Source organism: Lissotriton helveticus, chromosome 3_1 (assembly GCF_964261635.1).
Source record: "Lissotriton helveticus chromosome 3_1, aLisHel1.1, whole genome shotgun sequence".
Classification (NCBI taxonomy): Eukaryota; Metazoa; Chordata; class Amphibia; order Caudata; family Salamandridae; genus Lissotriton; species Lissotriton helveticus.
The window spans coordinates 662738918-662752054 of NC_136061.1; the positions used below are offsets into that span (position 1 = coordinate 662738918).

General features: G+C 48.5%; 1 pseudogene; it reads right to left on the minus strand.

The window, feature by feature from the left end:
• Positions 1-11446: 11446 nt before the first annotated feature.
• LOC144823556 (uncharacterized) lies at positions 11447-12456 on the minus strand (annotated as a pseudogene).
• Positions 12457-13137: the final 681 nt, after the last annotated feature.

The following is a 13137-nucleotide window of genomic DNA, read 5'->3' on the forward strand; positions in this document are numbered from 1 at the left end:
AAGGAGGATGCTCGGACGGACTCTGACTGCCGTGCCAACTCCTCAGATTCATCCTCTGTTCGAGGAGCCCTCACGAGGGGCCACACTCTTTTGGATCCTGCCGCCATTGCCTGTTTTTGCGGCACCGCTCCCGAAACCTGTAAGAAACTATGAGACACGTGAGAGCCCCCCCCTCCTCGTTATCCCACAATTCCCCTTCCTCGGGGCTGCCCTCATCATAATCAAGCATAATCGGCTCCTCCACCTGTAACACCTCTGTAGAAAAATCCACAGCACAGGCCTTACCAGACCCAGCATTACCAACAGTGGCCCTAACAGCCCCTGAACGTCCTCCTTGCGGGGGAGCCGACTGTACCCGCCGGTACTCCCCCATGCGTTGACTCTGCAAATCCATATCCGCTGGTAAGGCAGACCACCTTGACCTGCTTGTCGTTTGGGCCAGCGAGGTCATGCAGGACCTTCGTGTGCTGACCGCGACGGGATCCCCCGCCGGTACGGAATGCGCCATGCGAGGCTCCACCCTCCCTTCACCTCGGCGTAAGTGGGCCGCTCCCCGCCCTACCGAGTCTGCTGCCCTGCGACAGTCTGTACCCTGAAAAGAAAAAGTTTGGACGGATGTGCTGGGTCCCTTGCTACTGAGCGCTGCACCCGACCCCCGCCAGCCCAGGGCCAATGCCCCCATGGACCGCCTCACGTCCTGTCCTGTCTGCTCTGTCCTACCAACACTTACCAAAGGGGGGAATCCCCCCCTTCCTCCTCCTCACTCCACTCTAGCAAAGCCTCCACCACAGCGGAACCGGAACGCCAATTCTTGCCCCCATACCCATGTTACCCTCCCCCTTCTGCCGCCCGGCTGGCCCACCTACCTCCGCCAACCCCCCAATGGCGCCTGCAGATCCAACTGCTCACCAATATCGCGACCCGCACCCCTACTGACCAGGAGGGAAAAATGTCTAACCCCTCCCAAGCCGGGCCTCCCCCAGCCGGCTCCAACGCCCCTTGCACCTGCGAGAATGGGCCCAGAACGTTGCCCGAGGCCCCATCCCTCCGAGCCAGGTCCCACGCCCCCACATTTAGAGCCCCATACTCACCCCAGCCATAAGGGAGGCTCCCCCTGACATCCCCCGCTCCTAAACCTGTAAACCCTATGTGAAAACTCTCTCCCCTCCCACTTGCGCCCATTCCCCATCCCCCCTGGAACTCCCTAGTTGATGGAGAAGGCGAAAATAGTAAAGGACTGCCAACATTTCCCTCAGTGCCTAGGTCCCTATCCACATCTGGCATGGGTTCTCTCACATAACCCATGTCCTGTGAAAGGGGGCCCCTCCCATAATTCCTCCACGCAACCCTGCGCGATCAAATTAGGGCTCTCCCCGCCCTTCGGCCAGCTGCCCTGTTCTTCCACACTCACCATCCTAAAAGCAGCCTCCCTCGGCTCCCCGCCCCTCTCCCAACCGCTCCGCCCTCCCCCAGCGCCATTCTGTCTCCACATGGGCCCCTCTGCCTACTGCCGTCTCCTGTCTCCACTGCAGGCCGTGCAGCTGACAGTGATGAGGAGCGCTTCCTGCTCCCCCGCCTTCCCCCACGCTTCTCGGTCACTGCGGGCGGTGTGCCCGCCCATTCACTTTGCTCCAGGCGCCGGGCCGCTTCCAGGGGGTTCCGGGCTATAGCTAAGCGCCTCACAATGCCCTCCGCTTCACCCTGCACTGGCCCGCCCACTGTACCAGGGCCCTCCCCGCTCCTGATCCGACCTGTACCAGTCGGGCCGCCTTCTTAGTAAGAGAGCGGCCCCGCTCACTCACCGGGGAAGAACGCCATCGCTTGGGAGAAGTACATGCAGCCACCGCTGCTGCAACGCCAGCAAAGCCTGCCGCGCAGGACGCGCTGACCCCGCGCTGGCGACTAAATCCATCCTGCCAGCTTCGCTCAGCAGGCGAAGTGCTTCCAGAACCCTGTAGTCCTTCTTGCCACCAGGTAATCACTTCCTACTAATTATACTGCCTGAAATACCGCCTCCACTAACGCTATCTAACCAATAACCTCTCAAAACTAGACTATCCCAAACAATTCCTAACCCACCGCTCCCAGCCACCAGGTCACCAAACCTAAAATGGTGGCAGGTAGCAGGAGCCCAAAGAATTTATGCTTGGGCTCTTTTTGGGCTACAAACCGACGAGCCCAAAGCCAAAATGGCCGGCCTGATCTCAGCTCCCACCCCGCCGCCCCTCCCAAAATGCCCAGGGGGGACCTCCCTCCGGTCGACTGCCCCCCCCCCCAATCCGCCCTTCCTTTAAATGAACAGAAACAAAGCTTTGAACCTAACCCGTGACCAAGGAGTGCTGTAACTCCGAAACGCGTTGTGGAATTTTGTTGCCAGTGTCTAAATAAACGTGCTGTAACAACGAAAGAGTGGCGGTGCTGTGGTATCTTTGGCCGGTCAAAGAAGACTGTGCCGAGATTACAGATTTTGGGTGGGATTTATAGAGGTTCACTACCTCACCGTCAACTCATTGTGAAAGCAGGCGGGGGCATAAACGATTCGATTGGGTGGAGAGATATATTTATTTATTTATTTATTACCGGTGTGTCATATTTATAGCTCTACTGCTATTTGAGACATCAGCCAGTAAGGTTAGTGTAACTTATCTGCCATCAAACCTCTAAGATCTCAGTAACTCTACCTAGCTCTTGCCACCTACAACCTGAGATTGTAACATGCATATCTGTATTTTTTTTAAAAATCTATGCTAACATTTTAGAGAGATTGTCAGTCATAACACATGACTGACAATGTACTTGGAATACTAAAAGTAAGCAAAATGTAAAAGTGAAGAAAGATCTATGGCAAATTATACACTGTATGAAACTGCACTTGCTGAACTGTCTGCATCAGCTATGACTTTTCACACAGTTCTGAAGAAAACTGCTGTTGTCAACATTTTCTTTAAATTTCCTTGGGAAGACTAAACCTTCAATACCCCTTGGTGATGGTTGGACTACTGGAATATTTCATGAGTGGCACTTCAAAACATATATCCTTTCTAGCAATTCATGTGCAAATTGTGAGAGAAGTGAAAAAAGCGTATTCCAGTGCTTCAACAGTTTCTTGGCTGGAGCATTCTAAGGGCCTGATTTAGCGTTCAGCTGACAGGTTACTCCATCACAAATGTGACATATATCCCGTCTACCAGATTACAAATGCCATTGTATATAATGGATATCATATCCATCATGTTTGTGACAGTGATACCCATCCGCCAAATTTTAAATCAGGCCTTCAATTCCTAGGAGGAATGTTCGGTGTAATTTAGGTTGGAATGTATAACCCTCAATTTGTTAATCTCACCAGCAGCCACTGAAGGTAGGGTAGTTAGAGTAAAAAAGGTGTTGTTAAGCATTTAAGGACATAAGTAGACTGAGGTATGAGTGGAAAAATATTAGTTTGAGGAGGGAGAAATAAAAGAGCTAGGTTCAGGGAATGAGGCTGGCAAAAAAAGTGAAGGGGGGATAAGGCAGCTAATAAAGATGGAAAGTGGCCATGGACATTTTCATTTATGTGGGCTAATGGTGCCTCACAGGGAAACAACCATCATAATGCTCCTTTTGTTCTGGTTAGTCTGTGTTTCATGAGAGATTGGCCTCAGAGCGTATCTGACAATGGTAGGCCGTATTCTCACATGAGGACTCATAGACATGTTCTAGCAGTGATGGACTGTGCTTGTCTCACGGAGAATGTGGCCATAGAGAAGCATCACTTGTAGTATGTATCATATTTCACAGGAAGGAGTCAGTGGAAATGTTCTAGCTGTGGCTGACTGTCTGTCTCTCACACAGTGAGTGGACATCATGCCGTCCAATCTATTGTGAAATGTGTTTATTCTCATAGGGATCTAAGTACTGTTGGTCTTGAAGCTTTATTTGTGGTGTTGTGTCTCACAGAAAGCTATGGTATGTTTTTATTTGTGGTGGATGGCATTGTTACGGGGAAAGGGTAGTGCACATGCTTCATCTCTGGAGAGTTTGGTAAGATGTTGCAGGCATTATCTTGGTTTATTAGATATCACTCTTTTTTATTTGTTGTCTTAAATCCAGAAGGAGAAAAAAGGGAACAAAAGTAATGGAGTGAGTTAGAATCTTTGTGAATGGAGAGATGTTCCATAAAATAGTTGTATCTCACCAAAGGGAGTGACAGTGTGCTGTGGGGAGTCACCTTAGCCCTGATTTTGTTAATCAGGGAGTCTGAAAATAAAGGAGCAATGAGGTAGAAATGTTGATCTGTAAGGAAACAGGGCCTGACATATGGTTAGTCATAGCAAACTTACAGATCTTATTATGCCGATCCCGACTGAGGACCTAGAAGCCGAGGTCTGCCCCTAAAGTTTCCATCATGACTTTCAGGTTTCCTCTCCTTACTCATTTTATTCACCTGCTGGTCCTAGTTAGTGGACGTTGCAGGTAAGGCGATCTAGAGAGATAATAGGTATACTCCGAGTTTTTCCTTTGGTGATTTACTTTTGGCGATGTAAACGAATCAGGATTCAAGAAGAGCTCCCCACAAAGGGTTGATGGCCCGGCCCCAGCATTCACCTAGATTAAAGTGGCATAAATTCTAAACCTGAAGAAGCTTTTAATTCACTTTTGTGACACATTAATGGACTCATGAGTAGTAATGAGGGCTACCTTTCACATCAAGCAAAAAGTGACAGTTATCCTGCCCCAGAAATATCAGTTCCGTTACTGGGACTTCTGGGCTCCTATGGCCCTCCCCGGCAGTGACGTCACTTCGAGGGTGGTCACATCACTGTGTTGAGTCACATGTGTTGTGACATTACCCTGCAAAAGACACACAGTTGATGAATGGAATACAGAACAAATCAAAACATTCACCCCCAGTCAAGGGATCTGGGTTAAATCCATCATTCTTTTGCTCACCATGCCACTAGCCCTCTTGTGGTCCTTGCTGCTCAGCTGTCTACAGCGCCGGGACACCCCCGTTGGGGGTAGCCGCGTGCTTAACACATTTCAATAATAATAAATAATAAATGCCACCCCAGTTTAGACCTGGCCATATGCAAATCAATCTTGACCCTGTGCCTCATGGGAACAGTCCAGCCCGAACTGCAAAGGCAGGTCCTCCCTGGACCGGAAACAAGCATCCTAGGACCGGTCCCTTGCTCACTTTGCCACTGGATTCAAGCTAGCCTGGCTGATGATGGCTGATTAGCCAGAAACCAGCCCGAAGATGCTTGTTTCCGGTCCAGGGAAGACATGGCTTGGCAGTTCGGGCTGGACTGTTCCCATGAGGCACAGGGTCAGACTGATTTGCATATGGCCATGTCTGAACTGGGGTGGCGGAGTGAGCTAAAGAATGAAAATGGATTAAACCCAGATCAGTTGACTGGAGGTGAGTGCTTGCAATGTTCAACACTCCGTCCATCATCCCCTTTGGTTTTGCTTTGTTCGCCCTAAGTTGGCAGGGTATGCCCAGACCTGGGTCCCTTGCTCACTTTGCCACTGGATTCAAGCTAGCCTGGCTGATGATGGCTGATTAGCCAGAAACGGATCCCAGGATGCTTGTTTCCAGTCCAGGGAAGACATGGCTTGACAGTTCGGGCCGGACAGCTCCCATGAGACACAGGGTCAGACTGATTTGCATATGGCCATGTCTGAACTGGGGTGGCGGAGTGAGCTAAAGAATGATGATGGATTAAACCCAGATCAGTTGATTGGGGGTGAGTGCTTGCAATGCTCAACACTCTGTCCATCATCCCCTTTGATTTTGCTTTGTTCACCCTAAGTTTTCAGGGTATGCCCAGATGTGGGTCCCTTTCTCACTTTGCCACTGGATTCAAGCTAGCCTGACTGATGACGGCTGATTAGCCAGAAACTGGTCCCAGGAGGCTTGTTCCTGGTCCAGGGAAGACATGGCTTGGCAGTTCGGGCTGGACTGTTCCCATGAGGCACAGGGTCAAGACTGATTTGCATATGGCCATGCCTGAACTGGGGTGGCGTGGAGAGCAAACTAACGATGGATTAAACCCAGATCTGTGACTAGGGTGAATGTTTTGCCAATGTGCAACATTCGGTCCAACATCTTGTGTGTTTTGCTGTTCGCCCTATGTGGAAAGGGTATGCCCAGACATGGGTCCCATGCTCACTAGGCCACTGAAGTCAAGCTATCCTGGCTGAAGACGGCTGATAGCCAGAAACCGGTCCTGGGATGCACGTCTGGACATACCCTTCCAACAGAGGGCGAACATGTCTGAACTGGGATGGCGTGGTGAGCAAAATAACGATGGACTAAACCCAGATCTGTGACTGGGGGTGAATGTTTTGCCATTGTGCAACATTCCGTCCATCACCTTGTGTGTTTTGCTGCAGCTTATATGTCAAATTATGTTTTTTCCATTCAATGTGTTGCATAGCAAAGCCCAGTTTCTGTTCTTCATGGTCTGAGAATGTCTCTTTTTATTCATGGTTTGAAAAAAAAAGCGTTTCAACATGTAGTTGTGAAAATGCAAAAGTGTTACAATGCCCCCGTCCAAAGCCGGTGGACTCAGCATTCAGAATAAAAGCTAACGTGTGCAATCCTGCGCTGCTTACAGAGGTTTATTTCCGATATGCGGAGATGGTCTGTACCGGTCTTATGTAAAACTGTACATGTCGAAAAGTCACCCCCTGGTGAAATCCAGTAATCATTAAAATGTCTGTGTAAAATAGGGGCAGGGGGGTCAGAGGGACAGCTATTTCTTTGAACTCAAGGACCTCTGTTGCGGTAAAGGGAACGGTAGGTGAGGATGTCGTTTGTTTCATTCTGTTGCATTGCTTAGGAGGCTACAAGCCATGTGGAAATCTGTGTTTACAAAATGTATAAAAATAAAATCTGTTGTTTAAACCACGGTTTGCCCGGGGTTAAAGGTCAACAGCAGTATTTCAACCAGGCTGCAATGGAGGCTGCGACAGCGGGTGGTGAATAGATTAGAAACTGGGGGAGCTGAAGGGTGGAGGTTGAGGGGAGTTGACTCTATATGCAGGGTTGAGCTAGTTCCAAGGGTTTAAGCCAATGTGGTTGAGAAACAGCAACCTGAATGTACCATCCCCAAGCAGATGCAGCTGTAAGGATTTAAAAAATGAAAGGGCTGTGTTTTGTTTTTGCGGAGGAAAAGCTAGCTCTTGGATATTTATTTGTAAATGTTTAATGGTCTGTGTAATAGCACAAATTGTCGGAGGTAAAATGTGTATATTCACGCTTTGCTAAACTGTGATGTGGTTATTTTGAATATGCTTTGCGCAATTCTTTAAGGGGTTAAAGATCCAGCGCAGCCCCTGGGCTTAGAAGCTGGAACTGTTTAGCGCTGAATCAAAACCCCTGCATTCGGTAGCCCTGCTGGCTACACAGCTTGTTAAGAATGCCTGTTCCAACAACTGTAAATTATGTTATTATATTGTGACAACACGTGTTTAAAATTTATTTTTAAATGACTCAATCAGCTAAGACTGGCAATGTTTGCTAGAACTGTTTTAAACCAAATGTCTGCTCTGCACACAAGATCTCCCAGAATTAACATGGAGACATGAGGGAAAACGGTTGAATTTCAGCAAGGTTCAGATATTTAGAGCACTATAGTTCTGAGACTTTTGCTAACCTTATTGTCTCAACAGCACAGGCTTTTTTTTGTTTTGTTAAATGTATTATGTGTATGTTTTTACAGGCTATGAGGCAGAAGTACAGCTAGCTGTTGAAGAGATAAAAGAAATCTTAGAGTCTAAAGACGCATCAACAGCATCAAGCATAATCCTGCTATTACAGGTGAATAAAGGGATGGCCTTATTGCATAAAGGATGTGTAATGATTAGCCTCGGCAGTCCAAAACACCCCAAGATTCCATTGTGCCCTCAGAGAGTGTGCTAAATCAGTGTATATTGGAAATGTGTTAGTGATTATTTTTCTTCACAGTTTCACTGAAAGCACACAATTATGCCAAACCTCAGCAAAAGGTAGACCCCAGAATAAAAGTTGTTGCTAGAGCCTCCGCGAGTCCTGGAAGGGTCGCAACTTCATTCAAAACAAGCATTTACAATGCAACGGTTTCGCCTTTGCAAAAGTTTGAGCTTTTGGCATTGCAAATGACAACATTTTTATTTATGTTTTGGTTTTCAAAACAGATAAACAAATAGCATTGTCATTTACAATGCCAATAGCTTAATCTCTCGCAAATCTCACGTATTTACGCGAGTTTGAGCTATTGACATTGTAAATATCGCGTTTTATTTATGTTTCAAAAACACACACAGATCCACACACACACAGAGCCACACCCACACACAGCCACACCCACACACAGAGGCACACCCACATACACACAGAGCCACACACACACACACAGAGCCACACACACACAGAGCCACACACACACAGAGCCACAGACACACAGAGCCACACACACACAGAGACACACACACAGAGCCACACACACAGAGCCACACACACACAGCCACACACACACAGAGCCACACACACACACACACACACACAGAGCCAGCCACACACACGCAGGTGTGCGCCAGCGCGCGCCCTGTGAGGTGTTGGACTGATTTGGTGAGAAGGGGCTTTGCCAAAAGTATTGTGAGGAGCTTGGTGGAAATTCTCGACCATGTGCAGGCCCTTCAGGTAATCTGTCCTTCATGCAGGCCAGTCAGAGGTGCATCATACGTAGCTAAGCTTGTGGTAACCAGTTCGATGCCCCTCCACTTGAAGTTCCCATAGTCCTTAGTGAGCTTCGCCTTGTGAGTTATGGACTTTTTGCTTCTGCTGGAACTTGCCAAGTCGTGCGAGGGCCGTGGGCTTCGTGATGGTACAGGTGAGCTTTAGAGCCTCTTTGCGCGTTCTCACCTGGTTTTGCAAGAACAGAGACCTTAGATATAGTCGCCTTTGACCCAGCAACACAGGGCAGCAGTAAATAATGTGCCCTGCTGATTCTGTACGGTACTGACACAGGCGACATCCCTTGTTCCCAGACACACTGTGTTTCCAAAGGGTCCTGAAGTCCAGAATTGGCAGTGCGTGGAGCCTAGTTTTCAATATGTTCTGGAGGGCTGTCCTCCCCAGCCCTGCTTTCAAGTAAGGTAACTTACTGTAATTTTATGTGACTGGACGAGGCCCTCAGCGCCAGGGATATAGGCATGCCACTTTTGACCTCGGTGGCATGACCTGACAGCAGACATATATGCACGCTGCACCTGCACATGAAAGCGCGGACTCCAGCAGCAGGCCCATGTTTAGAACATGCCTACATGGACTGCGGAAATGCGCTCCTGACCCTAGGCACTCTGCCCATCGGTGGCATGCCCTCCATCCACAGACGCCACCGCTTTACCCCTGTTGCTTCCACCCTCCCCCCAGCTGTCCTTCCACTTGGTGGTAGAACCACGTCCGAGGCTCGGTGACAGGCTACAGAGGGCATGAGAAGGATGAAACCTGCAGCATGCCACGTGCTTCCTTTGTGTGGGAGCGTGCAGCCACGGATGCAAGGGCACATACACACGAGAGCAATGCGAACCAGCCTCTCAAGGCACAAGAGCATATGAGCACAAGACTCGAGTCCCACTTACCGGGAATCAACAGCAGGTCTCTTCTCCGTGACCCGGGCCCCCCTCCTGGGGCCCGGGGCTTCACCGCCATGCTGGGGGAGGCGGGGTAGGCTCCCGTTCTCCCCGCTCACCTGCAATGCTTTCTCTCCTGTCTGGTGCCATCGCGGGGCTCTCCTCTACGCATGGGAGCCCCGCAGCACAGCTCACGTTGCAGACTCTGCAGCCGGCGAGGTTCCAGGTTGCCTCCGTTCCCGGGGCTCCCTCCAGCACATGGGAGCCCCGACGACCAGCCGCCATGCTCCTCTTCTTTTTCCGGGGCTCCCTCAGCACACGGGAGCCCCGCAACAGGCCACATTTCCTCTTCCTCGGGCCGGCGGCGGCGGGCGGGACTTCCTGCCGGATTGCAGGCCCCGCCCCCGTCCCGGCAGAAGATGCCTGACTTCCGGTTTCGCGGAGGGCCACAAGGATGGTTACAAGTAAAAAGAATAAAGAACAGACAGTAAAAAGCATTGGCAAATAACGTGTTGCCCCCCAGCCCAGAGAATGAAGTAACTTCTGAGTAGGCCGATGTGCACATGTGGTCGGACAAACTGCAGTCAGCGCAAGAGAGCCTTCGTGGCTGAAGTGTGCTGACCCGCCGCCCCCAGGATGCAAAGGGTTAATTATCGCAGTAGAACAGACCAAAGGTGACCCCCAAAGTCCCCCATGTCTGCCCATGTATGTGTTTGTGGAAGAAGAGAAAATTGTGGAGAGGGATGCAGGGGTAATGAGCAAGAGCGAAACGAGCATCTTGTATATAACCCACCCGCCCCAGCTCCGTGAAAAAATGGCGGCGCAAACATAGTGATTAAAAAAAATAAACAAGACAACACCCACCGCCGCATGGCGTTGTAAAAGGGGCGGAGAGAGAAAAAATCCGCGGAACGCCCACGAATCTGCTCGGACAATTACGGACAGATCTCTCTTCCAATGGCTAGCCTTCATTTATGGAGCTAGCCAATGGAAGAGAGAGGCGGGAGAAAGCCCCGTACTGTTAAACAAAAGATTTCGCCTGTGCGACACTGCTGCGCAGTGGACGCCAGGCGAAACCTAAAAAGGAAATCTTTAGACCCTATAGATGGATCAGCTACATAGAAAGGGGTTCCACAAATTATCAGTCATTACCTCTACGGGAGATGTTTTGATGGCTCTTTGATAACTGACGGCAGTTATCAAAGAACCATCAAAACATCTCCCGTAGAGGTATAAGCATCTATAAACGCCTGTAGAACATCCACATATTAGTAGGTGTTGTAGGCCATGAAATATCACCACATCTTAGATTTTATGCTTCTGTTAAAATGCTCTATAACAGCAGCTTATCCGTGTGCTTTACAAATGATGAACAGCGTGCTGTTTTAATAATTTCTGAATCGGATTGTTTAAAAATTATTTTCTGGCTTCTTTTTGCAGTTTTTGCAGTTTTTGCAGTTTTTGCAGGGTTTGTCCTTTCCTGAAGATGGCTTTAAAGGCTGTGATGATGCTTGTACCACTTTTAAAGTTTGGAGCTTCTGCAAAGGCATACTTGGACAATACATCTATTACCCTTAATATTTATCAAGCTCAGTTATTATGCTTGGCTAGATCTTGAAGACTAATTATGTCCGCCTGCCATTGTTAATCTAGCGGCACATTAATGACGGCCGCAATCCTGAATCCTTGAGACATATGGAGAGCGCCTCGACGAGAGGCTTAAAGTGCCTGTTGAATGGCTTGTGGAGTGAATTTGCATCTTCCCCAGATAACCGTTTACCGGTGAATAAGTATGTAACGTTAAATAATACAATAATGACACAATAGCAGGGGACTCGTCTTTTTATTTTTTTATCAGTTTTAGTGGGGTTAAAGAGCTGGCTCGTCTGTTTTTAAAATAAACGTTGCTCATACGTCTTTCTACAGCCCTTTCTGCCATCCTTCTAACAAATTCCGTACACAATCCTTGCATATGACAGAGTTTTGAGCTTGGATCTCTTTGAGCATGGTCGACAAGACCTTAATCATATCAGGATGGGCATTTTTCTTTTTCTCGGACAAACCATACACCATCCTTAACAGTTTATATACTTTGGTCGAGTCTCGCAAGCTGCATATATGACGGATTGTGAAGTGTATGAGTCGTATAGACACTTGTGAGCCTCTTGCTGCGGATCATGAAATTGTGGCCATAACAGAGGTTATAATAGGCATGTTTGATACACACATTTAAAACAATCGCAGAAAAACCTTTAGCAGGCCATATGGCGTTGTAGGGTAGGCCTGGTGCTTCCTTTCCAAATTCTGCAATATTATAGGTACAAACCCATTTCTTACGTGGCTCTTTGTTTTGTAACGTGGAACTTTCTGTCTGTTTTGAACAGCATAAGCAGTAAAATGTTATAGAGTTATCCTTTGGCTGCGTCTCCTCTGCCATGGCTCTGTTGCTGATGCTTTATGTGGTTCAAAAAAGAAAGAAAGACAGACTATTAGATAAAAAAATATATAGCCGTATACACAGTATAAGTAAGTGTGTATAACAATTTTTTCTAACCTCGTCATTTTCGTGGAACTCGGCTGCGACTCTGAAATCCTGAGAGTCGCTGATGTCTATCGAAGCATAACCAGTGTTGGAGTTTGCGTCTGCGGCTGTTGAACGACGATAGCCTGCAGAGCCGATTTCACCAGAAACCCCATATCCTTATAGACCGGTGAGTTAGGAGCTGTTATAGATTCTTCACAATCTTCCATGTCGCTGCAATTGTTTCCAGCATTTGCTTCGTTGCTCAAGACTTTGCTGCTGGAGCCCTTAATAAGGGATATCAGTTGCGGCAAATCGTTGAGGCTGAACATTTCAACTACTGGCAAAGCTCCTTGTCAAAACCGCTGGCGTTGTGACCACCCTCTTTAAGGTCGCTCTGCTGCGCATTCTGCTCCATTGTCTCTGGTGTCAGGCTACGATAATATATATCGATAGTAGCCAAGCCACCATCAAAGAGCATCTTCTGATGAGGTGGCTTTAACTTTTCATAATGATAGAACAATCTCTTTCTGGAGGGCGGCTCCTGGGTTAGGCAATGGCTGCTTAGGAGCTTCTTATATGTATTCTAATCATCAAAAAAGGGGCGTACTCCTCTACATCACATCATGTCCACCTGATCTCCAGGGGGTTCTGGTTTGTTGAGGGCTGCCACATAGCTCTAACCACGTGGTAGACCATGAGCATGTGACTAGTACGTGACCAGGGTGATGTCACAACATACGTATCCCAACACGTCACGTGAACCCCAGAAGTGACGCCACTGCCTACCGGAAGTCCTGGTAACAGAAGTGACATCACTTCTGCGGTGGAACAGCTGTCACTTTTTACTTGATGTAAAATGTAGCCCTCACTACTACTCTTGTGAACCATACACTGGCCAACACCTTTACAGGGGCATCCTTTAGCATGTGCAAGCTTTGCCCATGGTGCTGACCTGCAAGGGGCAGCTGGAGCTTCCTGTAGCAGTCTTACTAAGACTTAGGTCAAAAGAA